Source organism: Phoxinus phoxinus (assembly GCF_949152265.1).
Source record: "Phoxinus phoxinus genome assembly, chromosome: 19".
Classification (NCBI taxonomy): Eukaryota; Metazoa; Chordata; class Actinopteri; order Cypriniformes; family Leuciscidae; genus Phoxinus; species Phoxinus phoxinus.
In genome coordinates this window covers 18,114,173-18,140,756 of record NC_136894.1, presented here as the reverse complement: position 1 = coordinate 18,140,756, position 26,584 = coordinate 18,114,173, and the positions used below count along the sequence as shown (strand labels likewise).

General features: G+C 42.8%; 1 long non-coding RNA gene across 1 annotated transcript; it reads right to left on the bottom strand.

Annotated features, from left to right (window-relative positions):
- Window positions 1-21,748: 21,748 nt before the first annotated feature.
- Window positions 21,749-25,416, bottom strand: LOC306987200. Its single transcript, XR_013795114.1, has 3 exons — window positions 25,187-25,416; window positions 24,318-24,354; window positions 21,749-21,824 (listed from the first exon to the last, which is right to left on the bottom strand). It is a non-coding gene; the product is annotated as an uncharacterized lncRNA (long non-coding RNA).
- Between the last annotated feature and the right edge of the window lie 1,168 nt (window positions 25,417-26,584).

The window sequence follows — 26,584 nt, the reverse complement described above, 5'->3', positions numbered from 1 at the left end:
ATGGCGGCTTGCCATCACTGCGAACTACTGCCTCTGGCGACTCTGCGGACTCGCCTGGCGTCGTTCCAGGAGCCCGTGTTCTCCGCTGTTGTGCCGCGCCGTAAAAAGCGCCGTGCACAGCGGAACCCTGAACCATCTCCTAGCCGCCAAAGTTCGCCGGTGCGCCCGCAAACTATTTCCCCGGCTTCATCAGCATCGATCCCCGACGGACAGCGACCGCAGATTGCCGCCGCTTCCGTCGACAACATCGAAGAGATCGACGCCATGCTGAGAGATGAGGACTCGTGCTCTATTTTGGCGTCCGGCAGCGAGGATTGGGCGAGCTCTGCGGACCTCGCGCCCCCTGCCCCCACGTCAAAAGGGAAGAGAGCGAGCATCGAGGTGGAGCTCATGCGATGGTGTTTCATGTGTAGTAAGACTGCCCACTGTAATGTGCCCATCCCTACACACAAACACGGCCCCACACACAGGGCCCGCGCACATAAAATCGACCCAGTTCGATTGCGCGTTAAGAGTAGCACACGTGACCACTACCCAGTGCCCACTAATGCTACCTCCTGCTTATCGCACGGTTTCTGTAAAAACGAAACCTGCGTGCAGGCGCTCCGCTCCGGCGAGCGATGCTATAAAGGTGGTAAACGTGCCCGGTCCCCAGTGCCCACGTCCCCACACAAGCATCACGGTTCCTACAGAGCCCGTCCAGCCCTCCCTCTCCCGCCTAAACGCTGTCGAGGGGTCGAGCGCGGACATTCTGCCCGCTGTCATCAGCGCGGCCCCGGCCTTAGATGTTGCGAGCGAGACACTTCTGTCACAGCTCACGAAAGCCGCTGTATCGCGAGTCGATCAGAGCGCGCTTTGCACTCAGCCCCTAGCTATACGTGCAGATGCATGGGAGAAGCTTCCCGGGGTTTCAAAATGGGTGATAAACATCATAAAAGAAGGCTATTCGCTGCAGTTTCGTCGACGCCCTCGCTGCCACGCGGCGCACGTCGAGACTTCGGTAGATTCGAATGTAGCACACCTACTTCGAGCCGAAATTCAGAAACTTCTGAGAAAAGGGGCTATCGAACCTTTATCTCATACTCAGAGCGAAGGGGGGCTTTACAGCAGATACTTCCTGGTACCCAAAAAAGACGGGGGTCTCAGACCCATACTAGATCTGAGGCAACTGAACAGAGCGCTTGTGAAACGCCAGTTCAGAATGCTAACGACCAGAAAAATCCTCGCGCATTTTCGCCAAGGAGACGAACTGGTTCATATCAGTGGATCTAAAGGACGCGTATTTTCAAATACAAATACGTGATTGCGTCACGTCACAGGCGATTTTTGAGATTCGCCTTCGAGGGCCAGGCATACCAGTACAAAGTCCTGCCGTTCGGCTTGTCTCTAGCACCCCGTACATTTACGAAGTGCATGGACGCAGCACTCGCTCCCCTCAAGCTAAAGGGTGTTCGAGTGCTGAACTATTTGGACGATTGGCTCATTCTAGCCCAATCGGATGGTATTGGCCAAGTGATGAGCGGTGCCTGGTTTCCTCCAGACATGATGCTTGCGGGGTATTGAAAGAGTTCAATCTTTGTTTCATCAGACCAGATAATTTTGTTTCACGTGGTCTGTGAGTCCTTCAGGTGCCTTTTTACAAACTCCAGGCTTTTTACTAAGAAGTGGCTTCCGTCTGGCACTCTACCATACAGGAATGATTGGTGGAGTGCTGCAGAGATGGTTGTTCTTCTGGAAGGTTCACCTCTCTCTCACAGAGAAATGCTGGAGCTCTGTCAGAGTGACCATCGGGTCCTTGGTCATCTCCCTGACTAAGGCCCTTCCCAGCAAACACAGAACGTTGGCACAACGTACCAGACCTTCTAACAACGTTTTAACAACATGGCCAAAAGGTTGCTTTAACCCTCTGGGGTCGGCAATCACGCCGGCGTGATTTGCGCGATTTTTTTTACATAGCAGCTAAATAAACTTAAAATACTCCGTCATATATGGTCATACAGACTTAACTACGTTGTGTGGTAAAGGTTGTTACAGCGTTGTCACAATGTTGACATTAAACCACCGTTCAGGGCCATTGCTTAAGGTTGTGCCTAGGGTGTCTGGACAACCAACTGGACTACATAATGTAGCCTAACCAACTGGACTACATAATGTAGCCTACTCGTCACTGCCCTGAAGCGGGAAAATCAGCCTTTTAAATTCCAACCACCTGTTGGGCTCGTGTTCTCATTCATCATCGAGCAAGGATACGCGAGTTGTTTAGTTTAGCCTCAGCTATCAAACAACCTACAACTTTAATTTAATGTGACTAATGTAGCCTCGCTCACACTGTTTTAGTTTTTCATTTGAGTTGTCTGCTATTTAGTCTCATTCGTTTCTTTGCTCCTCTGGATTTGTAGATGTTTCTCCGGTTACCGACCTTTATCGCCGGCTCGACTATACTGTCTGCCACACATAACCCCGTTTTGTTCTGATCTGCCTTTGCTTATTATGTTTTATTTATTATACTTAAAAACATTTGTATATTTGTTTATTTTTTTTCACAAATGTATGACTTTTTGAAGTGCAATTTGATTACCATATGCAGTTTTAATAAAGTTGAATTAACGAAACCTTCTGTCATTGTTACTCTTCAAAGTGTACACTTGCAGGTGTTGATTATAATTAGGCTAATTTACTGATAGTCCCATTAAATAATAATAAGGATAAACAATATTTAAAAAGTATATAACTATCTAACAAAATGCTAAATGGGGGATATCTATAGGCATATCTAGCAGCATATAAAAAAATTGTCAGAACGTCGTCTCTCAGTTGCAGAATGTCGTGTATCAATGTTGCTACTGCCCTGACACGTCTTACAATTCTACGTTGTTACAATGTTGCGAGCACGTAGACAGCGACGTTGCCATAGCAGAAATGCAACGTGCCATAGACGTTGCCACAACGTAAATGTGTTTGCTGGGTTCTCCCCCAATTGCTCAGTTTGGCCGGGCGGCTAGCTCTAAGAAGAGTACTGGTGGTTCCCAACTTCTTTCTTTTACAGATGATGATGGGCACTGTGCTCATTGGGACCTTCAATGCTAATTTGCTAAATTTTTATGTACCCTTCGCCAGATCTGTACTTCGATCCTGTCTCGGAGGTCTACAGACAATTCCTTGGAAATCATGGCTTGGTTTGTACTCTGACATGCACTGTTAACTTTGGGACCTTATAGACAATTGTGTGCCTTTCCAAATCATGTCCAATCAACTGAATTTACCCCAGGTGGACTCGAATCAAGTTGTAGAAACATCTCAAGGATGATCAGTGGAAACAGGATGCATCTGAGCTCAATTTTGATTGCCATGGCAAAGGCTGTGAATACTTTTGTACATGTGATTTATATATTTTTTTATTTGTAATAAATTTGCAAAGATTTCAAACAAACTTCTTTCACGTTGTCATTATGGGGCATTGTTTGTAGAATTTTGAGGAAAATAATTAATTTAATCATTTTAGGAATAAGGGTGTAACTAGGGCTGCACAATTAATCGAATTTTAATCACGATTACGATTTTGGCATCCGACGATCAAATTCGCGTGATCGTGCGATATTTTAAATGGGTCATTCTGTTCATAGAACGCTCCATATGAAAGTTTTTTTTTGTTTGCAAAGCCAATCTAGCACTGGCTCCATGACGAGGCAATAATCAGAGTTGTTCCCTGCACCACACAGCTTAGGTTCTAGATGTAGAAACTAGAATGTTTTGCCGGACTGGACAAAAGCGAAGCGAACTGGGCGAGATGAGACCGAGGGTGTCTGCGCGCGAGCAATAGTGCGCGAGAGAGACCGAGTGTGTCTGCGCGCGAGCAATAGTGCGCGAGAGAGACCGAGTGTGTCTGGGCCTATGGTCTGGGCGCGAGCAATAGTGCGCGAGAGAGACCGAGTGTGTCTGTGCCAAGCGGCAACCTCCCCGTCTCTCTCTTGAAACCAACACGGAAGTGAATTAAACGGCAATTCATCGACTGGCCGCTTGAGGCTGGCTGCAGAAGGGAGTCAAATCTTTATCTCCCGCATGTTAAAATGCCCAACTTTACAGCAGAAAAAAACATGTTTACAGCCTGGTTCTCTCTGTGGCTTTGGTCTATACAGCTAATTTTTCCCTTCATAACAACTGTGAGGGGGGTGCATTTTTTTATAACTCACCCGTTTAGTTGATTAATATTTAAAGTTCTGCTAAATTAAGGGTGTGTCCACTTTTGAGTGACAGGTGGATTCCCACTGATGTAAATGCTAGCCGGTTAGCCGTCACTTCACCTCAGCAAATTCCAGCTGCTGAACTTGCCATCTCTGCCGTGTTTGTGCTTTTTTCGGGATTATTTCATATAATTTAATACACCCATTACCTCGCCCACGGCTTTGGATTCCGCCGCTGTCGTCGAGTGTCGTTCGAGAGAAAAACCAGCGCTGTATTCCAGTGGTTTTCCTCGGTGAACATGCACTAACGTTAATGGATGTCTGACAATTTCGTTGCTTTTTGGAGTTTTCAGATTTAAAAACGTCTATAGATATAAGGCTACACTCGTTCTGCGGTGCCGTTGCTCTAGAACAGATTATAATATGCTTATGTGCCGTCAGATGAAATCCTGCAGGTGTCTGTGTTTCTCCGTCCATGCAATAAATGCACATCCTTGAATGAGCGTGGATTTCTAGCGCATTTACTTGAACTTCATAGGTAATATATCTATGTTTTGACCCATTTGAGAATTGAGATGCGGGCAAAATCAGAATTTAAAATGGACTGAATAATAAAGCTCTCTACGAACTTGACGAGCGATGCCGCGCTGACGGACCATAGATAGACTGTAATAAAAGAGTGACTGACATGTATGCACATAATCACGGTCACACACACTCTCAGAGTAATATTGTAAAGTTACTGCATAATACATTTTCAACTAGCAGAATAGCTGTACAGAATCACGATACACAGTCTCACTTGTAGCTATGTCTTTTAATTATTATAATATTTCGAAGGGCAAAAACAGGACCTTTTAATTGGCATTCTGATTTTAATCATCAACTGTCACTTTAGCGCGAGCCCCTGTGCAGTCGCAGACTTGGTACTGTGTGAGTAGCATATAGCATTAGCTCCCAAGCCTGAGCTAACTCCATAACGTCGCGCTAGGTGGGCGTGGTTTCAGATAGCCAGGCTCCTTAGCTCTGCCTCTTTGCCCATATTCTGTTATCCGGGAGTGACGAGCGGTGACGCGAGGCCAAGATGGCGACGGCCGGCTCCGCCCACTTTAGGCTTCAAAAATGCTCTTCAGAAACCTATGGGTGACGTCACGGACACTACGTCCATATTTTTTTACAGTCTATGGTCTGTGCGCGAGAGAGATCGAGGGTGTCTGCGCGTGAGAGAGACCGCGCGTGTGTATACTTCAAATAACAAGACGAAACTTTTCAAATAACAATGACAGAATTTTATTCACCGGGATCCCGCTTACATGGCTACCTTCCAAATAAATCAATAATTTGACACAAAATATTGATTTAAAATGGAGTGTATTGATTTAAAAACGATTGTATTGCTTCCGTGTCCATGCCAACGCTCTGTTTTTCATGGCAACGGTGTGTTATCAAGAAATAACAGACTGCAGTCTACATTAGAATGTAACCAAGCCATGTAATAATAGGTAATAATAATTATAACAGAAGATAATATCTCTAGTCTATCTTAATAATTATTATAAATACAATGTATATAAAATATAAATACAATTTAAAATATTAATAAATTATTTATTTTATTTATTCTGGAGATGCACTGAATTTTGGTGAATAAGAGGACCCATTTTATTTTGATGCACATATTTGTACATTAGCAGGAAATGTAGCACAATATGGATGTAAAAAGCAGTTATAATTAGCCTATGTGACAAATCAACAAATAATTGTGATAATTAATCGTGATCTCAATATTGATCAAAATAATCGTGATTATAATTTTGGCCAAAATCGTGCAGCCCTAGGTGTAACATAACAAAATGTGGAAAAAGTGAAGCGTTGTGAATACTTTCCGGATGCACACCTGCTACAGCAATTACTAAAAAACAAACAGCGGGACATTCTTGTCAGACTTAGTTGCAGGAAGGAACAAGAAGATGATGATCAGGAAAAACAGCCTTAATAATCCACACAAAAAAAACTCAAATAACAACAGGCGGCAAACATCAACGTAATATTAACAAGACTGGACAACTGAGAAGTAAACAGACTGCAACTTAAGTACAAGCCAAATTAGTGAAATAATAAAAAAACACCTGTGCTGATTAAATGAATTACCATGAGTGGTGGGACAACTGTTTTTACTAGTTTTTTGTCTTCTTTTGTTCAAACTAAAAGTACATGATAATCAGAGGTGGAAAGTAACAAATTACATTTACAACAAGTGACACAGTAGTGAGTGTATGAGGAGGAAACGGCCCTTTGTTTGAACTGATATGTGCTCTTATTGTGGAGCTCACACAAACATTGCAAATATCGCCTACAGGAATAGAGGGGACATGATGCAGAACACGCCGCTTGGGGACAGGGCCTCCAATGAACTCTCTCTTCCTTTTGGATGGTCTGTAGGATGAAGGCTTGGCAGCCGAGGACACCGCTTTCCATGATCCGTGACACTACATTCCCAGTCCCGCCCAATGCCTACGGGCGAAGATTACGGGACGAGGTGCCGACAAAGAGAGAGACGTCAACGAGGGCTGAAACGAGCGACGGGGCAATATTCGTGACTCATAGCCTTTGCGCTTCTTCGCCTCAGAGAAATGCTCAGTAACGGAATCCACGGCATCACCAAGGAGGCCGGAGAGACTGATTTGAGCCTTTTTTTTTTTTTTTACGTTGTGGAAGAATGGAGTGGCCTGGTGGTGGCTCGACTGGAAACACCAGACTTACTTCCTTTTAAACCCTCTCAAGTGTGCAGTCGGCGCAGTGCACGCGGAGTCCAAGAAGGCCACCTCAGCATGAGCCAGGCAGGCAGCACAGTACTCGTAGGTGTGGGGCGGGTCGGCAGGGCACGCACAAATCCTGCAAAGGTTAGCCATAGGATGCAAGGAAGAAAAGGTAAATAGTCCTCAGATGCAACTTCAACGATGACAGCGTGAATAGAGAGATTCTGACGCAATTGTCGTGCCCATACATTTTATACTGCCTCGAGCCTGTCAGTATTTGCATACTTCGCGACAATTTGCCAGCTGTTCCAAGCAAGCGTTAGCCCATAAGATTTCTACAAAAGTGGAGAAGGGCCAGCAGCCATAATCACCCTGTAGCCCAAGACTGGTTGCCCACTGAAGCTAAGCAGGGCTGAGCCTGGTTAGTACTTGGATGGGAGACCTTCTGGGAAAATCAGGTTGCTGCTGGTAGAGGTGTTAGTGAGGCCAGCAGGGGGTGCTCTCCCTGTGGTCTGTGTGGGTCCTAACACCCCAGTGTAGTGACGGGGACACTATACCGACAAAGAGCACTGTCCTTCGGATGAGACGTTAAACCGAGGTCCCGACTCTCTGTGGTCACAAAAAATCTTTCGAAAGAGTAGGGGTGTATCCCCAGCATCCTGGCCAAATTTGCCCAGTGGCCTTTGTCCATCATGGCCTCCTAATCATCCCCATATACTGATTGGCTTCATCACTCTGTCTCCTCTCCACCACTAAGCTGGTATGTGGTGGGCGTTCTGGCGCAATATGGCTGCCGTCGCATCATCCAGGTGGATGCTGCACATTGGTGGTGGTTGAGGAGATTCCCCCTTCTATGTAAAGCGTTTTGAGTGCCGAGAAAAGCGCTATATAAATGTAATGAATTTTTAATTATTATTATAAGGGAGACAACAAACATAGAACACCATCCCTTCGTGCAGATAAAGGTCCCGTTTATAACTTTAGGCTGAATGATTTCCGTGATGCAAAGGGAATCCTAGAATCCAGTCATCAAAATGGAATTTACAAAACGCAGATGTCACGTAAAACAGGCAAACTGATGCATGAATGAATAAGTCGAATGTAGAGCTGTGCAATAAATCCAATCGCGACATGGTCTGTGATTATTAAAGCACAAAAAGACTGCAATGTAAATATATAATCTGCTTGTTCTGCGTGCCTCTGTGAGAATGAGCTGCGCTGTTTCGTCTACTACATACTCAAGTACACGTGACGCTCATGGTGGTTTCAGTGTCTCACAAACGATACGTGGACATGAATACATGAACATTTCAAGAGCTGCTCTGAGATAACGCCTAATGAGCATTTCATAATTTTATATATATAAAAAAAACATTGTCAAATACACTCTGAAACAGGTCTTCACCACAACTCGTCAAAATAAAAGTTTGGTTTTACTAGGAGAAATTATGACAGAAATGTGTTACTATGGTAGGCCTACAATAGAATCAGTGTTGGGGAAGCTACTCTGAAACTGTAGTTTGACAAGCTACAAGCTACTCGTAAGTTAAGGCGAGACACGGCAGGCAAAAACATCGTTTTTTTTTCACTGGTCAATTTTGAGATTTTGGGATATTTGTCTTCAATAACATGTCTTCTTTCAGTCTTGTGGTGAAAAAAAGTCCAAAATACACATTTAGGTCTTTATTTTACTAAACTTTGTCTATTTGCGTCTGTAGATTTCTCTGAAATTCAACAAAAATTGGCGTTCTAAATCAACGTGCTGCTACGCAATCTGTGTTCTTCCTTTAATCACGCACACGTCTGAAAAGCCCTTTCTCTTCTGTACAATGCTGTCGGATCCAAATATGGTCATTTCCTTTTAATCAGCAACCAATCGTGAAAGTATAATGGGCATTTAACACTAAAAGCGAAATCTCATTGGCTGATGTCAATTTCTGATGATTGGTTCAGATGCATCACGTGACACGCTCTGACATTTAGATGTGTGTTTTTGACTGTTTTTCTGCTCAGTTAAAGGCCATAAAAGCTGTGTTTATAAGTTTTGATGTGATTTAGGTGGTTTGTATTGTTGTTGCTAATGATTTGATAAGATATTGTGTCAGTAAATAGTTGTTTCCACTAAAAAATTATGATTTTTTTACATTACAAATCTTTAAATGCCTTTTTCTCAAAGTGAGTTTTTTGTCATTCTCCAGTAGAAACATCTCAGCCTATGTAGCACCGATGTACACCAAACTTTCCAGTTATACACTTAGCAGTATTCTGAAGATATGTTCAGAGGGATTTGTTAATAAATCATTCCTGGCCTGATTTATGTGACTTTTTAATCAAAAAAATATGACGAAAATCGATTTTTTTAAGGCTATGGACAGTACATTTTGATTTCCTAGGTAATGAAAGCATATATCCTGAAATCCCTCTGAACATCTTTTTTCATCTTGTGTGTAATCAAAATGAAAAAAAGAATTTTGCACCTGGCTTTATCATATGTTCAGATCTATCTACCGAAAATATATGCAAAATTGCGCATATTTAATGTGATAATGTCTAATTTGCATAATTAAACATACAAATTTCAAAAACTTGTAATACATTTTTTTTATGAACTTGTGTAAATAATCAACTGAGGAAGTTTCATGGTGATATCTATTATTTTAAAATTGTACCCTATTCACCTGTAGTGTCTCGCCTTAAAGTAGTTAAAGGAACACTCCGACTTTTTGGGACTTTAGCCTATTCAACTTATCCCCCAGAGTTAGATAAATCCATACATACCTTTTTCATCTCCGTGCGTGCTATAAGTCTGTTTGACACACCCACCGCTAGCCTAGCTTAGCACAAAGACTGGATGTAAATGGTTGCAGCTAGCATACTAATCCAAATAAGTGACAAAATAACGCAAACATTTTCCTATTTACATGTTGTGATTTGTATAGTCACAGAGTGTACAAAAAACAAAGTCATATGAGACACAGACATATTTTAACCGTTTAAATACTGGGAACTATATTCTCTGAAGGCGAAGCACTGCTACTTGGGCGGAGTGATAACCACAGCACCTGAGACGCGCCGTGGTGAGGAGCAGAGAGTTCGTTCAGAGCGCGTCTCAGGTGCGCTGCGGTTATCACTCCGCCCTATATTCAGGGGATATAGTTCCCAGTATTTATACGGTTAAAATATGTCTGTGTCTCATTTGACTTTGTTTTTTGTACACTCTGTGACTATACAAATCACAACATGTAAATAGGAAAATGTTTGCGTTATTTTGTCACTTATTTGGATTAGTATGCTAGCTGCAACCATTTACATCCAGTCTTTGTGCTAAGCTAGGCTAGCGGTGGGTGCGTCAAACAGACTTATAGCACGCACGGAGATGAAAAAGGTATGTATGGACTTATCTAACTCTGGGGGATAAGTTGAATAGCCTAAAGTCCCAAAAAGTCGGAGTGTTCCTTTAAACTACAGTCAAGCTACCCTTTTGGAAAAGTAGTTAGCTACACTACAAGTTACTATCAAAAAGTAGCTAGCTACATTGAAACTACTTTTGATTTTTTTGAACAACGTATATTATAAATAACTGAATAAGTGTCTGAGGAATGTTTTAAGTAAACTATTTAGTGTTTAAAACAATGCAATACAATTCACCTTTGGCTAAGCCCCGCCCCCCTTAGTTACTGTTGCTACCTCCGACAACTTCATATGCGCTCTGGTTTGGCATCAACATGGCTTATGCTGTGACGGCTCTTCCTGCTGAAATTTTATCAAACTTTTATAAAGCAGCAAATAAAGTGTCCGATAGAAGTAGGCAAACGTGTCTGCAGTGTGCGTTTGAAGGCTTTATTCAAGACATACGGTGAAACGCGAGCAACAACAAGGCATCCAAATACAGGCAAAAGCATAACGGTCACAGTCAAAAAATGAACACAGCATATACTAATCGAGACGGAGGCTGTTACTCACAATATCAGGAGAAACACTGTTCATGCAAAACTGGGTAGGTCTCTATTCACTTCTATAATCGTTATTATTTACAAAGCAAACGGACTACGCGAGTATAAAGCTGTATTTATTAGCAGCGTGTGCTGCTAGCGTATCAACAATTAGGGCAGAGAACCGAAATCATAAATCTAAACCAGCATAAAACTGTCTAACTATAACTTCACAGTAAGGTTAAAAGCTAAATGTATCTTAGAGCACAAAAGTGAGCTTGTTGATCTTGAGGGGTTTCGCTGACTGTGAGGACGTCCACACAGTTTAATCCAAAGACGACACTTGTCAGTATTTAACTTCGGTTTTGGGAAGGGGAAAAAACGGACACCCACTCCAACCTCTCTGGGAAACGCGTATCTGTGTTACAAATGCCCCCGGCACAACGTTTAACCATATTTTTTATAAAACGACGACGTAATAGCCTGCTGAGACCAAAAATATGAGCCTCCTGCGTTGAAGTCAATGGAGCGCCGTGAAAATGTGTCGGACCCTCTGTGGGAGCTCGTTCTTCGCTGCGCTGTGATTGGTCAATCTACATTCTAGGGCGTGGCTTAGCCAAAGGCGAATTATGATTTCAAAGAGTATTGTTTTATTACACACTGCACTCAAATATATCAGACTGTTTGTCAAAAGTGCAAAATTGCAACAAATATGAACTTGGACAAATAAGGCCATGGGTAATTAACATTAGTTGTTTCTCCATCCTTCAAATCTGCCGCCACGTCTTGCTCCATCATGGATAATATGGGTGTGTCAACCCACTTCTGTACGTCAGTGAACCGTTAGCCGCAAGATGCGTGATTAAACAACAGGTGGCGGTAATGGCAAAAAATGGCTCTTTGAGGGGATCCGGATCTTGGCGATCTGTTTTTGGCTCTTTTTAAATATTTACGAGTAGTCAGTTTTAAGAAGTCAGCTTGGGGAAATCTCAGTTTAGCCTGGAAATAATCACTGGGAGGAATGATGAGGTGAGATTTGTAGTCAAATAATTAAAACTCAGATATCACACACCAATATCTGAGTTTGAATTATTCTGAAATATTGATTATTACCTCATTTGTCATATGTGGCCATATAGGGTCGCACAACATCCCTCTGCTTAGACAGTGACATCACTATTTTGGATTTACCAAAATGTTATTCATACCTACTCACAAATAAACATCAAAAACAAAGCCGGCTGCAATGAATTTCTGTGCAAAACAGCTTTTACTAAAACACTTCCACACATGAACATTGTTATCACACAAGAACATTTTGATAGAAAACAAAAAATATTTAAAGTTTTAAATATATACTGTAGATAAAATTAGAATAAATAAAATGGAACACAACTATCATCACACAACACCCCTGCACTGGGTGCGCTCCTCCCCCTATAACTGTTCTGTCTCGCGGAAGAGCTAATTTGTGTGCATCTGTGTGAAAAAAAGAACGACAGAAAGAACCATAGACATCATATAGATCAGGGGTACTCAAGTTCACATGCCAATTGGGCCACATTTAAACCACATAAAATCTGAAGGGCCACAAATTAAAACTTGCATCGTAAAACTTTATTTATGACAATATTTACAGTTTTTACTTATTTAGAAATGTAGTTTATTACCTATCAAGGCAAGTCTAGTCTTGGTCCTATTTAAAGTAATACTAAACATGAAATAAAAAAATTAATCTGGAACAAAAAAAATAATATTAATTTTCTTGCGATATTAATGCACAAAAAATTAGTTCATTCTCAGAGTATTAAAAAACCTCATTGCTAGGTAAGTCTTACTAGTCTTTGTCCTATTTAAAGTAGATTAATACTGAACGTGAAGATAAAAAATCTGGAACAAAAAAGTGGATTAACAGTTTTCTAGCAATATTAATTATTAATATTAATCAAAAAAAATTATAAAAGAGTTCATATTCAAACAGAGTATTAAAAACCTCCTTGCAAGGTAAGTCTTGCTAGTCTTTGTCCAATATAAAGTAATACTGAACATGAAAATAAACATGAAAATAAACATTTAAAAATCTGGAACAAAAAAGTAGATTAATGAAGTAGATTAAAAAAGTATTAACACAAAAATGTAATACTCAGAGTATTAAAAACTTCAAAATGTAAGAAGAAAACCATTGAGCAAATACAGGCTCAAGCTCTGGTGAAAAGTAGTCCTTATTCCTAGTGGGAAATCTGAGTCTGCATTCTTTTTACCAGTGATTTCAGGTCTGGCTGTTGCTCACTGGTAGCTGCTCTAAGACAGTCTGTCAAATGCCTGTCAGTTAAACGTGAACGTTGCTTTGACTTTATTATTCCCATTGCAGAGAAAGCACTTTCACACACATAGGTAGATCCAAAGCAGGTCAAGATTTTTAAAGCACACTGGATTAATGCAGGGTATGTGTCTTTCAGAACACACTTGGTCCAGAATGTGTCAATGCTCTCTTCTTTATGTCTCTCTTTAAGGATGTTGTTGTGCTGCAGCTCTATGAGTTGCTCCTCAAACGCTGCCCTTTCCACCCTGAAGGGTTCTGACATGACTGCGACAGACGTAGCCTGTATGTCACAAGCAAATGGATTCTCTGTGAATGCCAGTACAGGTGTGAGGGATTTAACGTCCGCAAATCGGGAGGAAAACTCGTCTTTTAGCTCCCTGAGATATGAACAGTAAGCGCTGGGTGAAAATGAGCCTGGTTCTGTCACTTGTGACTGCAGAACAGAAAAGTGAGTGAGATTTCCTTCCTAAAGTTGCTGCGTGAACAGGTCAATTTTCGCTTCAAATGCAGCCACATCGTTTAGCATCATCGGAAGAATTTTTTGTTTCCCTTGAAGCTTACGATTAAGTGCATTTAAATGTCGCGTAACATCAGTCAGAAAAGCTGCATTGTGCATGAATGTGTTGTCTTCGAGGGCTGCAAGTAAATCAAGTCGGCCCTTCTCTCTCAAAAATATGTGCACAACTGGAAGTAATTCCATGAAGCGATCAAGGACATTTCCACGACTAAGCCATCTGACCTCTGCGTGCATTGCCAAGTCAGGGTATGCGCTTTCAAACTCTTCTACCAAGGAACGGAACTGTCTGTGTTTCAGAGCATGTGCCAGAATAAAATTGACTGTTCGTGTCACTGTGTCCATTGTAATTTTGAGCTCTCCACATTTAAGCTTGCTGCACAGTTGCTCCTGATGCAGAATGCAGTGGTATGAGAAGAAGGCTGGTATTTCAGGATCTTTTCTAAGTAAAGCAATTAATCCCTTTTCCTTTCCAACCATTGATTGTCACGATCCACACTCAATGAGACAAGGGAGAAGATCCAAATGCAGTAAGTGCTTTTATTAAGGGGAAATCCGTTATTCACAATCCAGTCCAGGCAGGGGTCAAAACCATACGAACAATCCAAACACAAAACAAGAACAGACAAGAAACCAGGACTCCGAAATGGCGTGATAATCGATAAGGACTCCGTGACACATACTAAAACAGACAGGGTAAAAATACACAGGGAATAGACAATGATAATGGGGAAATGGCTGAGTGCAATGATCAGTGATAAGGAACCAGCCGAGTGCAATGAGAAGACAAGGATCGTGGGAAATGTAGTTCAATAGTGTGATGGACACCGTGAGGAAGGAGGACATCTAGTGGTGACCCAAGGAACATAAACCAGACACTGTGACATAACCCCCCCTCTACGGAGCGGCTACCAGACGCTCCAAGACCCACAAAAAACAAACAACACAAGAGTCCAGGCGGGAGGTGAAATGGTGGAGGATCAGGGGGAGGGATGGAGGGCCAGGACCATGAAGGGGAACAGGAACAGGGGATGACAACTTAATCGGCGGCCGTGGCGAAGCAGACAGTCCATCGGGCGGCCAGGGCGGAGACGACAGTCCATCTGGCGGCCAGGACGGAGAGGACCCCTCGGGCGGCCACGGCGGTGAAGACCCCTCGGGCGGCCACGGCGGTGAAGACCCCTCGGGCGGCCACGGCGGTGAAGACCCCTCGGGCGGCCACGGCGGAGACGACCAGGGTGAAGCCGACCACTCGGGCGGCCATGGCGGTGAAGACCAAGGCGGAACAGAGACAGACCCTGGCTCAGGAACTGCAACAGACACCACCGGCTCAGGAACTGCAACAGACGCCACCGGCTCAGGAACTGCAACAGACGCCACCGGTTTAGGAACTGCAACAGACGCCACCGGCTCAGGAACTGCAACAGACGCCACCGGCTCAGGAACTGCAACAGACGCCACCGGCTCAGGAACTGCAACAGACGCCACCGGCTCAGGAACTGCAACAGACGCCACCGGCTCAGGAACTGCAACAGACGCCACCGGCTCAGGAACTGCAACAGACGCCACCGGCTCAGGAACTGCAACAGACGCCACCGGCTCAGGAACTGCAACAGACGCCACCGGCTCAGGAACTGCAACAGACGCCACCGGCTCAGGAACTGCAACAGACGCCACCGGCTCAGGAACTGCAACAGACGCCACCGGTTCAGGAACTGCAACAGACGCCACCGGCTCAGGAACTGCAACAGACGCCACCGGCTCAGGAACTGCAACAGACGCCACCGGCTCAGGAACTGCAACAGACGCCACCGGCTCAGGAACTGCAACAGACGCCACCGGCTCAGGAACTGCAACAGACGCCACCGGCTCAGGAACTGCAACAGACGCCACCGGCTCAGGAACTGCAACAGACGCCACCGGCTCAGGAACTGCAACAGACGCCACCGGCTCAGGAACTGCAACAGACGCCACCGGCTCAGGAACTGCAACAGACGCCACCGGCTCCGGAACTGCAACCGACGCCACCGGCTCAGGAACTGCAACCGACGCCACCGGCTCCGGAACTGCAACCGACGCCACCGGCTCAGGAACTGCAACCGACGCCACCGGCTCCGGAACTGCAACAGACGCCACCGGCTCAGGAACTGCAACAGACGCCACCGGCTCTGGAACTGCAACCGACGCCACCGGCTCAGGAACTGCAACCGACGCCACCGGCTCAGGAACTGCAACCGACGCCACCGGCGCAGGAACTGGCTTGACGTAAAGCTCAGGCTCGGCAGACGTGACGTGAAATCCAGGCTCGGCAGACGTGTGTCCCCTCCATGCATGCAGTACTGCCAATGTATAGAAAAGGAAAACAGCCCTCTTGGCCATGGCAGGACTTACGGGAACAGCGTCTGGCACAGGAACCGTCTCTGCATCGGCAGACGTGACGTGGACAGTCTCTGGAACGGCCGACGTGACGTGGACAGTCTCTGGAACGGCCGACGTGACGTGGACAGTCTCTGGAACGGCAGACGTGCTGTGCCTCCTCCACGCATGCAGTACCGCCACCGCATAGAAGAGGAAGACCGCTCTCTTGGCCGTGGCAGGACTGATGGTGGGCGGCTCCGAGACAATCTCAGGGACGACAGCGGGCTGCTCGGAGGGGACGGCCTCCGGGACGACAGCGGGCTGCTCGGAGGGGACGGCCTCTGGGACGACAGCGGGCTGCTCGGAGGGGACGGCCTCCGGGACGACAGCGGGCAGCTCGGAGGGGACGGCCTCCGGGACGACAGCGGGCTGCTCGGAGGGGACGGCCTCCGGGACGACAGCGGGCTGCTCGGAGGGGACGGCCTCCGGGACGACAGCGGGCTGCTCGGAGGGGACGGCCTCCGGGACGACAGCGGGCTGCTCGGAGGGGACGGCCTCCGGGACGACAGCGGGCTGCTCGGAGGGGACGGCCTCCGGGACGACAGCGGGCTGCTCGGAGGGGACGGCCTCCGGGTCCTTTGGGAGGCTGAAGGTCTTCCTCCTCCGCCGTTTCTGACGAAAATGTGCCGGTTCCGGACTGGACGGGCACCACGGCGAACAGAGCTCTGGGCTGGGCGAAATCAGCGGAGGGTGGAACTCTGGGCTGGATCTCACCAACCCAGGGCCGAAGGGGGGCCAAGGTGGAGGGTGGTGTTGGCCTTGTTCTCGACCACCTCCTCCTCTGTGACCTCCCCGGGTCCCACGAAAAATAACCAGACGGGTCCCCTTAAAACAATCCCTCCTCTCCCGCTCGATGGCTGGGGAAGAGAAGCTGGAACTCATACTGCTGGATCTAGGCTTGACGGAGTCCTTCTGTCACGATCCACACTCAATGAGACAAGGGAGAAGATCCAAATGCAGTAAGTGCTTTTATTAAGGGGAAATCCGTTATTCACAATCCAGTCCAGGCAGGGGTCAAAACCATACGAACAATCCAAACACAAAACAAGAACAGACAAGAAACCAGGACTCCGAAATGGCGTGATAATCGATAAGGACTCCGTGACACATACTAAAACAGACAGGGTAAAAATACACAGGGAATAGACAATGATAATGGGGAAATGGCTGAGTGCAATGATCAGTGATAAGGAACCAGCCGAGTGCAATGAGAAGACAAGGATCGTGGGAAATGTAGTTCAATAGTGTGATGGACACCGTGAGGAAGGAGGACATCTAGTGGTGACCCAAGGAACATAAACCAGACACTGTGACATTGATGGGGCGCCATCAGTAGTGACAGAAACAAGCTTTTTCAAATGTATGTTTTTGCCTGGTCCATGAAAAAAATTCATCAGTGCAGAGTGAATGTCCTCTCCACGGGTTTGCCCTTTCAATGGGACCAAGGTGAACATTTCCTCGACAAATTTCTCCCCTTTAAGAAAGCGCACCCACACTGCTAGCTGTGCGACATCTGTGATGTCAGTTGATTCATCCAGTGCTAAACTGAAGTACTCTGAATTTTCAATGTCTTTTAGCAACTGTGAAAAGATATCGTCAGAAATTAATTCTACTCGCCTAGTCACTGTTGAATCAGACAACTGCAGCTTTGAGATTTGCCTGATGATGTCTTCCTTGTTCTTAAAATCCGAAAACAGTGATTCTGCACAGTCCATAAATGTATTTTTGAGAAATTCTCCCTCTGTAGCTGGCCTCTTTGCTTTTGCAATAATCCAAGCGATTCTGAATGAGGCCTCGGTAATATTGTCAGCGCTTTTAACAATGCCACGGAACATGAATCTCTGGGCATTAAAACCAGCTAGCAATGTCTGTACCCTTTGACTCCTGACTGAGCAGCTATGTGGATAAGCAACGTTGAAATCAGAATGAAGTTGCTCATGTTGGCGTTGCAGATTAGCTCGCTTTAATACAGCAATTGTTTTTTGACAAATGAGACACATTGGTTTGCCACCTATGTCCGCAAAGGCGAATTCCATTTGCCACGCAGGGTTGAAAACTCTGTTTTCATCGTCAACCTTCCTTTTCTTTGAAGCCATCTTTATGTAATGTACAGTAGGCTACGTACAAACAACATACAGTATTTTCACAAGGTTTAGATGACAGATGGGGTTTCGCGATGATTCATCGTCGACAAATAGGTTCTCTTAATTTTCGCGGGTTCCGTTAGCACCACAACCTTAAAGGTGCCATGTGTAATTGTCTGGCAAAAAAATCAAGTCATACTCCACATTCCATACCAGATGGGGGCAGTATACCTCCATAAAGTGAATTGGTCTACTCTAGAGTAACAGACGAGAAACGGCATAGTCTCTATGCTCCGCCCCTACCTTCACAACCATAGACATCATATAGATAGACGCCCTATCGACCGCTACTGCCTACTAGCGCGGTCGATCCGTGGGGCCGCCATCTTAAACCGGTCCCCCGCTCCACTCAGTGTAATCTGTATGGCAGGTGCAATGAGCTGTCAGCGCATTTAATTAATCATATCTCACTGAATACCGAACTGATTTTCACGCGGGGGTTTTTCTGCAAATGTCATTCATGTAGCTATGATACAGGACACATGGTTTGGCATATTTTAATATTCATAGTAGGCTTAACAGTAATATAATATTCTGATATAAGATATAAAGTGACCTGACTCCAAAATCAAAATATGTGATGTAGGATATAAGGTATTTTATAAATCACACACTATAAATATGATAAAGAAGGAGAAACAGATTGTTGCAGTAAAGTAAGATATTTTAATAAGTTGAAGAAACAATAATGATTTGTGACACACACACACTCGATTTGCGCATCGCCGTCATGTGTGTATTACAGGTAACGTTATTACATTGCTTCCTGAATCCTGATATCACGTGCGCAAACACAAAACCTATATTTATATATGTATATACTACAGGGCCATTGAATGCTTGTATCTGATAACCGTGAAGCTCTTGTAATTATTACTTTACCCAACCTCTCCATGTCGAGTGATGCAGTAAACATCAGACAGCGCACGTGAACCGATCAGCTCTACTATAGTAAAAAAAAACACGAAAAAAAAAAACACTGTTGAAAGATACAGTAGGCTACAAATGACCGAGTCATTGAATGTGAAACAGCCGGCTGCTGTCGTCAGCGAGCAGCACTCCTCAGACAACGAGGGCGCGCGCGCCGCGTTGATCCCTCCGTTTCAGTTTCTCGAACCCGCGCAGTGCGGCGGTCAGAACACGGAGACCATTCTGCCCCTAGCTATCCGTGCGAAAGCATAGGAAGCGATCCGGGCGTGTCAGAATGGGTGCTGAACGTTGTAAAACAGGGCTATACGCTGCAGTTCGCTCGCCGTCCCCCGCGACGAGCGGTCCTTTTCTTATCTGATTTGATTTGTGCTTCAGAGCGCGTTTTTTTTTTCCTGCAGCGGGTGGTGGTGGTAGGGGTCTCTTGCCAAGGGCTTCGGCCATCCTTCCACTTTCTTCCCTGAATTGAAATGAAGTAGTGGGCTGTACTTTCCACACGATTGACATCAGGTTCAAGTACGCCCACAAGCCGTGCGAGTTATTCGTGTATTGCAGGTTGGCTGGTGATTATGTTGCCCGCATACCGCCTCCCATGGCCGAAACTGGTATTACGACACCTGTCGGGCCGTGGCTAGTAATGCTAATGCTAATTAAGGTTGATATCTCTGCAGCACTATAACTTGACATTTTTTTAATGACATCATTGCCCTTATTTCTTCTCATTCTTTTGATGCGTGTAGCTCATTTTTTGGATATTTTTACCTCAATTTTTACACATGGCACCTTTAAAGGGATAGTTAACTTTGAAATTAATTTTTGATATGTTTTAGCTTACCTCAAGGGCATCCAAGATGTAGGTGTCTTTGTTTCCACAGTATTTTCAATTTTGATGTTTTTAGGTCAAACCGTTGTTGTCTGACAGTCATATCATGCAGGTCTATAAGGTCCACCTCAAAGAGCATGCACAGAGAAGTCCAAATTAAACATGATTTAATGACTCGTAAATGTAAGTACACATTGATGGCCTAAGACACGAAACGAGCGGTTTGTGTGAGAAAACGAACAGTATTTATATCGTTTTTACCTCTTGTAACACAGTCATGTCCAAGTGATCTGAGGGCGCGCGCGCTTCCTGGTGTGTGACGTGCGCCGCACACTCTGCGGTGTGCGCAGACTTGGTGCATATACACTAGATGTCGCCTTGGCTACGGCAGTTCATTGGAACGAATGTCTTTAATGCGAAATCTAGTGTATATATATCTATGCCACAGTCTGCGCACATGTCACACACCAGGTAGCGCGCGCGCACTCAGATCACTTGGACATGGCTGTGTTACAAGAGGTAAAAACAATATAAATACTGTTCGTTTTCTCACACAAACCGCTCGTTTCGTGTCTTAGGCCATCAATGTGTACTTACATTTACGAGTCATTAAATCATGTTTAATTTGGACTTCTCTGTGCATGCTCTTTGAGGTGGACCCCATAGACCTGCATGATATGACTGTCATATTTTTTGTTCTGAATTCTTTTTACGTTTACATTTTTTAACGATTTATGAGACAGGCATCAAGCGCATGCCAACTCCTGTCCCGCCTGGTAACGTTACAATTCAAATGTGCTTAATATGTATTAAATGGATGGGCGTCAGTTTGGTTTGAAATGTGCTGGGGACAGAGACGCATTCGGAAGTGCATTTTCAGAAGTGCTGGGTACAATGATGCAGGCTACATTTTTTTCTCTTTCGCGCAGGTCATGTTTTGAAAGACAATGTCCTGTAGCTTACTAATGTAAGCTCTCCAAGCTACTATGCTCTCCACAGAACATAAAATATTAATGTAATTTAATTAAATTTTTCGTGTTCGCATTTATGAGGAAAAAACTATGTTACGGACGTGACCCAGCAACCAATTTTGCGTCTAAAAGACGTCTAATAGCCGTCAAAACACAGCCCAGACGTCTAGGCTAAAACAAGGCTAAATTTGGGCTGTCAGTGAAAATCTAATAGACGTCTAACCATAGCCCAAGAATAAGACGTCTAAGCATAGCCCTAGAATAGACTAGTCATCAATTAGACGGCTATTAAACGACTACATGTATACGTCTAATAGACGGTGCATATGGGTCTAGGCTAAAACAAGGCTAAATTTGGGCTGTCAGTGAAAATCTAATAGACGTCTAACCATAGCCCAAGAATAGACTAGTCATCAATTAGACGGCTATTAAACGACTACATACATGTGATGGCTAAAGGATTCTTTTCACTCAAATAACATGTTCTCATAAATGATAATCCATCCAAACAAATTAAATATAAAAGGTTTTATTTAGACAAAGAACATTAACAACTTAAAAAAAGTTCAAAACATAACAATTACCAAAAAAATACAATATAAAGATGATAAAAAATATTGAACATCAACAATTTAAGATAACAAAAATATAAATAATGACCAAATAAGAAGTAAAATAAAAAACCTGTTGGTTTCTAAAACAACATTAATTATTAGCTTTATTTCCGTAACCACCCCACCCCCCCTGCTCTCCCTGGCTTGCTTAAAATGCCCCCCAATTGCATTTTTTAATTCAAATTTGGTTGCAGTTGGAAAGTGTATCATCACAGCATCTGCCAAATCAGAAAAAAATAATTTGCATAAGAAAAGCATTGTTGACACCATAATGTTTAACTTTAATTACAGTAAATGTGACTAGTCATTCTCTTTTGCTTGGATGCACACTAGTGTTGGGCAATATAGAGTTAAGATGCATGTATTTTCCAAAGCAATATATTAAGACTATCATTTATATCAATATAGCCTGATGTCACATTAAAATGAATTATTCAACCAGTTCATACATGTATATTTATTGTGCATTACCATTATTCAGCCTAAAAACAGAAATAAGCTCCCTGGTAAATCACTCACTGCTCTTGACTGAGAACTTTAGTAAGAATCAATGTATAATTTATACAGTGAAGTCTGTTATTTTTCATTTTCATATTATTTTCATTTAATTACTTTCTTCAATGCTACTGTTAATATAGCTTCTTCTTAATAACAAAGAAAATAATGCCTTTATGATCATTATGACTTTTTTATAATGATTTTTATCTTCGCCACTTTGGCCTAAATGTCTGCCATTCTTTTTTATTTTATATTTTGTTACCTATAAGGATTTATTTTTAAAATAGGGACATTAGTTTGGCTGTAATGCTCAGTCACTTGCAAAATAATAAAACCAACATGAAAAAGAATCATGATAAAATCGTGAATCGTGATTTTCCTGAAAAAAATTGTGATATGATATTTTTGCCATATCGCCCACCCCTACGTCCCCTTTAAATCTTTCAGAAAATGATGTAAGTGTATTTATATCGAATTGTTGGCTGAATATCGTGATATATATCATATCGTGAGCTGAATATCGTGTATCGTATCGTGAGATTAGTATATCGCTACAGCCCTAAGTAATACTATAATTGCACCTAAGGGAACATACACTCTAAAAAATAAAACATTGGGTCAACAAAAAAAAATATGTTAACGTTTTCCACTAGAATTTTTAAGTTAAGACTGCTGGCATAATTACATTAATTCAAAGCGATGTTTTGAGTATGGTGAATTACCTTTTAGTCCACAATAAAACGCATTTCTAAGTAACATGAACTTAATAATTTTCAACATGAATGCAAGTAATTAAGTTGATCCAACATAATGTTTTAAGTTAGGTGAAGAAGTTTTTTCCTACCGAAGCTTCGAAGCTCAAAAATGGTATTCGGAGCAGCCCAAATTTTAAATAACACAAATTAAATTACTGACTTTTATAAGGAATTATGTATATTTTTAAACAGCTTTCCTATCACTATTTATCTTTTTAGCACCATTTTTAAATTGTAATATATTTCTCTTTTAAACATACATGTAACATTCATCTTTTAATATATTTCCCTTTCAAAAGATTTAAATGAACTATAATATTAATATAAACATAATTAAAGAAGTCGTTTGACATACGTTATAACAAGTCATTAATGTCCTTTAAATTATATGTTTCATATAATAGAACAGAAGCTATATATTGTGAATTTAAACATTTCTCGAGTCGTTTACCAGCGGCAGACGTCAGGAGGACCAGCCAAGGTAAAGGCTGTTCCAGGCGGCTTACATGGGCTCGAGCACCCGGGTCTCACCCCTGGGTCTCACACAACCCGAAAACGTCCGATCAAATGTTTTAAATAGGCGCTATCTTTATAAATAAACCACAGATTTGAGCTTTAAACAACTACATTCTCGACTGAACAACTCTTAAAACTACATTTCGTGACACAATAACAGTAGTATTTTTAAATTTCCCGCAGCACTTGCCTCTCCCAGAAGAAGCGGATTTCGCCTCGGACGCGCTTCAATTTCGCTCCAAACGCTTGCTTTTTATACGGACGCGCGAATGCATTCAAAATGTTCAAGCGTCAAATTAGACGCGGCAGGCGCGAATTTGACGCGCTATTCGTGTCCGGTGTGAACGCACAGCCTACTATCAACACTCAACTCAAATTTCAGAATAAGGACTTCGAGATTTCGGTATTCGGTTACTATACAGTAGGCTATCACCAACAGAATCCTGAGCGAATGCAAATGTGTAATTAAACATAAAATTACTAACCATTCACCAGATTGAGTTTCAACTGTGTGGTCCCACTCGTCGTCTGGCATTGAACATGCATGCGCGCGGAAACTGTGGGCCGTTTACACGTCATCAAATTGTATTTTACATTAGCAGAACTTAAAATTAAATGATTTTTGATTGACTGAAAATGTTAAACTCTGACAAGTCATGATAGTATATTGAATCAATAGGCATAATTTGTGTGTCATCCAAGCTCAATAAAATAACAATTACAAGTAAAAAGTCTAACTGTATCTCAGAACTTGATTTTTTATTTCACAACAATATGTATATTTAAGTAATGACTAAAGGTCCTCTGAATTAGTTTTTAGAGTGGAAAAAAACATGTCATGGCCCCTTTAAGTCCTTTTTTATCACTGATCGATGCATCTTTAATGAATATATAAAAGGGATAGTTCATCAAAAAGTGAAAATTCTGTCATCATTTACTCACTTTCAAGTTGTTCCAAACCTGTATGGGTCTCTTTCTTCTATTGAACACACAAAAAAAAGACATTTGATGTTAGTCAAAATCAGTATTGACCGATTGCAGGATAATTTGCAATAAACCAGTGTCTTAAAATCCAAGAAAGTTGATCACATCACTCCAGTTCTGAGGTTTTTACACTGGCTTCCTGTCTGTCAAATAATTGATTTCAAATTACTACAGCTGGTTTTTAAAGCATTGAATGGTTTAGGGTCAAAGTAAATTTCTGATATACTGCTGCATTATGGACCATCCAGAGCAGACCTCAGGTCATCTGGGACAGGTCTGTTTTCTTGTCCACAGAGTCAAAACTAAACATGAAGCAGCAGCATTCAGTTCTTATGCACCATATTTGGAACAAAGTCATAGAAAACTGCGGGTCTGCTGCAACTCTTAATTATTTTAAATCAAGGTTAAAGCCTTTACTGTTTGCCACAGCCTTTTATTCATTGGAAACGAATAAACAGTTATAGGCCTCTTTTTAAATTGCCTTATGTCGTTGTTAAGTTTTATATAATGTACTTGAATTGACTTTTGGTGAAATGTGCTATACAATAAAATTGCCTTGCCACATCAAAAACTAAAATCTAAAATATATTTATGGCTTTTATAACAAATAATGTTAATCATGTCGCACGTTTCATGTTTACCCCCTTTAATTTACATAATTAAAGTTTAAGGGAACACAGAAAAACAGTTACAGTAGTACATTACTGTACAGTACAGTAGTTAGATTGTTAGAATAAAAGCATGTTACCTTCAAAATGTCATGATTCCTACACGATAACAAATACTGTATTTAAATAATGAACAAGTGTCAAAACGAACACACTTACAAGGTCAAAGTAGAAATTGGAAGGTTTGCTGTTGCTCGACCGTCTCCGACAAATGCTCAGTGAGCTCTCTCGTGCAAAATAAAATTGAAAATGGCGTCAATGTTTATCGCGATATCTGGCAACAGTCATCGGGTCTCGTGCGTTGCCCGTAGTCATGTCTCTGTTGTGCTGTTGCCAACTAGCGGTTGAGAAATGTAATTGCATTTTTATTTTATTTAAAATGAAAGACAGTCAAATTATATTGTTGTGTGTGACAGCAAACATGAAGCTGCGTGGGCGAAAAACATGTAGACAATTTGAAGACACGTGGGTTTGTTGTGTGTGACGTCACCGTGCCGCCATTTTTGAGGTATCGCTACTGACTGTGAGCATTGAAGAGATTACAAGAGTAGAGATAACAAGTAAATAACTCGCAAAACTGGAGAAGAACAAGAAAACTGAGAAAAGGCCATACCTCAATAAACTCGATAAATATGACAGGTACCGTTATTTGGAGAAATTGTCATCCATTCAGAACATAGATCCATATATGAGCTGGAGTGCTGATCCAGCATTGTTTTCCTCATCCTCATACTTGGACATTGTCAGCTATCTTGTTTATGGTATAAGCGCATATACCAGTGAATAATTTAAAAACTATAAATCTCTTAAAGCCCACGGACATTTCACCAACGACTGTGTACAGGATTTATTTACATTCCCACCGAAGGACACAGTAGTAACAGCAAATATAGGTTTGCTGTATTGATGATGATGATAATGTCATGGTAAGGATTGTTTAGTTTGAAAAAAGAATGAAAAACACAATTCTCCAACAACAGAATACCCCAGCATCGATACCTTACAAATGGCGGCTACGCCCATAATGCACTTCGTGTATCACGAGTGTGACGTCACCTGACAAAGACCGATAGCCAAGACGTTAAACGTAGACCACTGATCGCCTCGATCTCGCCGGGTGGGCTAAGAGCAGACTGCACATAGCCCGAGCTATTCAGAGCTAGATCGTGACTACATATAGACCATGTCATGAAATGACACTTGCACCTTGTACATATTATTAACAATGCGAACATGATGGGATATCAACCATATCTTATGCGCTGCCTGCCCAAAAAAACTGCAATTTCAGTTTTGACTATAAGTGGGCTACAAATAGCCGGTCTGACTACGAGCTAGATCGTGTCTACGCACAGCCTACCCAGAACATGTCAATGAAATGAAACCAAAACACCTTATAACCACAGTTGACGTTGCTTACATGATGGAATATCATACATCTCGCAAGTTATTTAGGAAAAAATGACATGTAACCAGATTCTATGTTATTTCGTGTAGAAGTGGGTTACGCATAGCCGGTCTATATCGGGTCTATATTTAACCGAGACGGTGAAATGA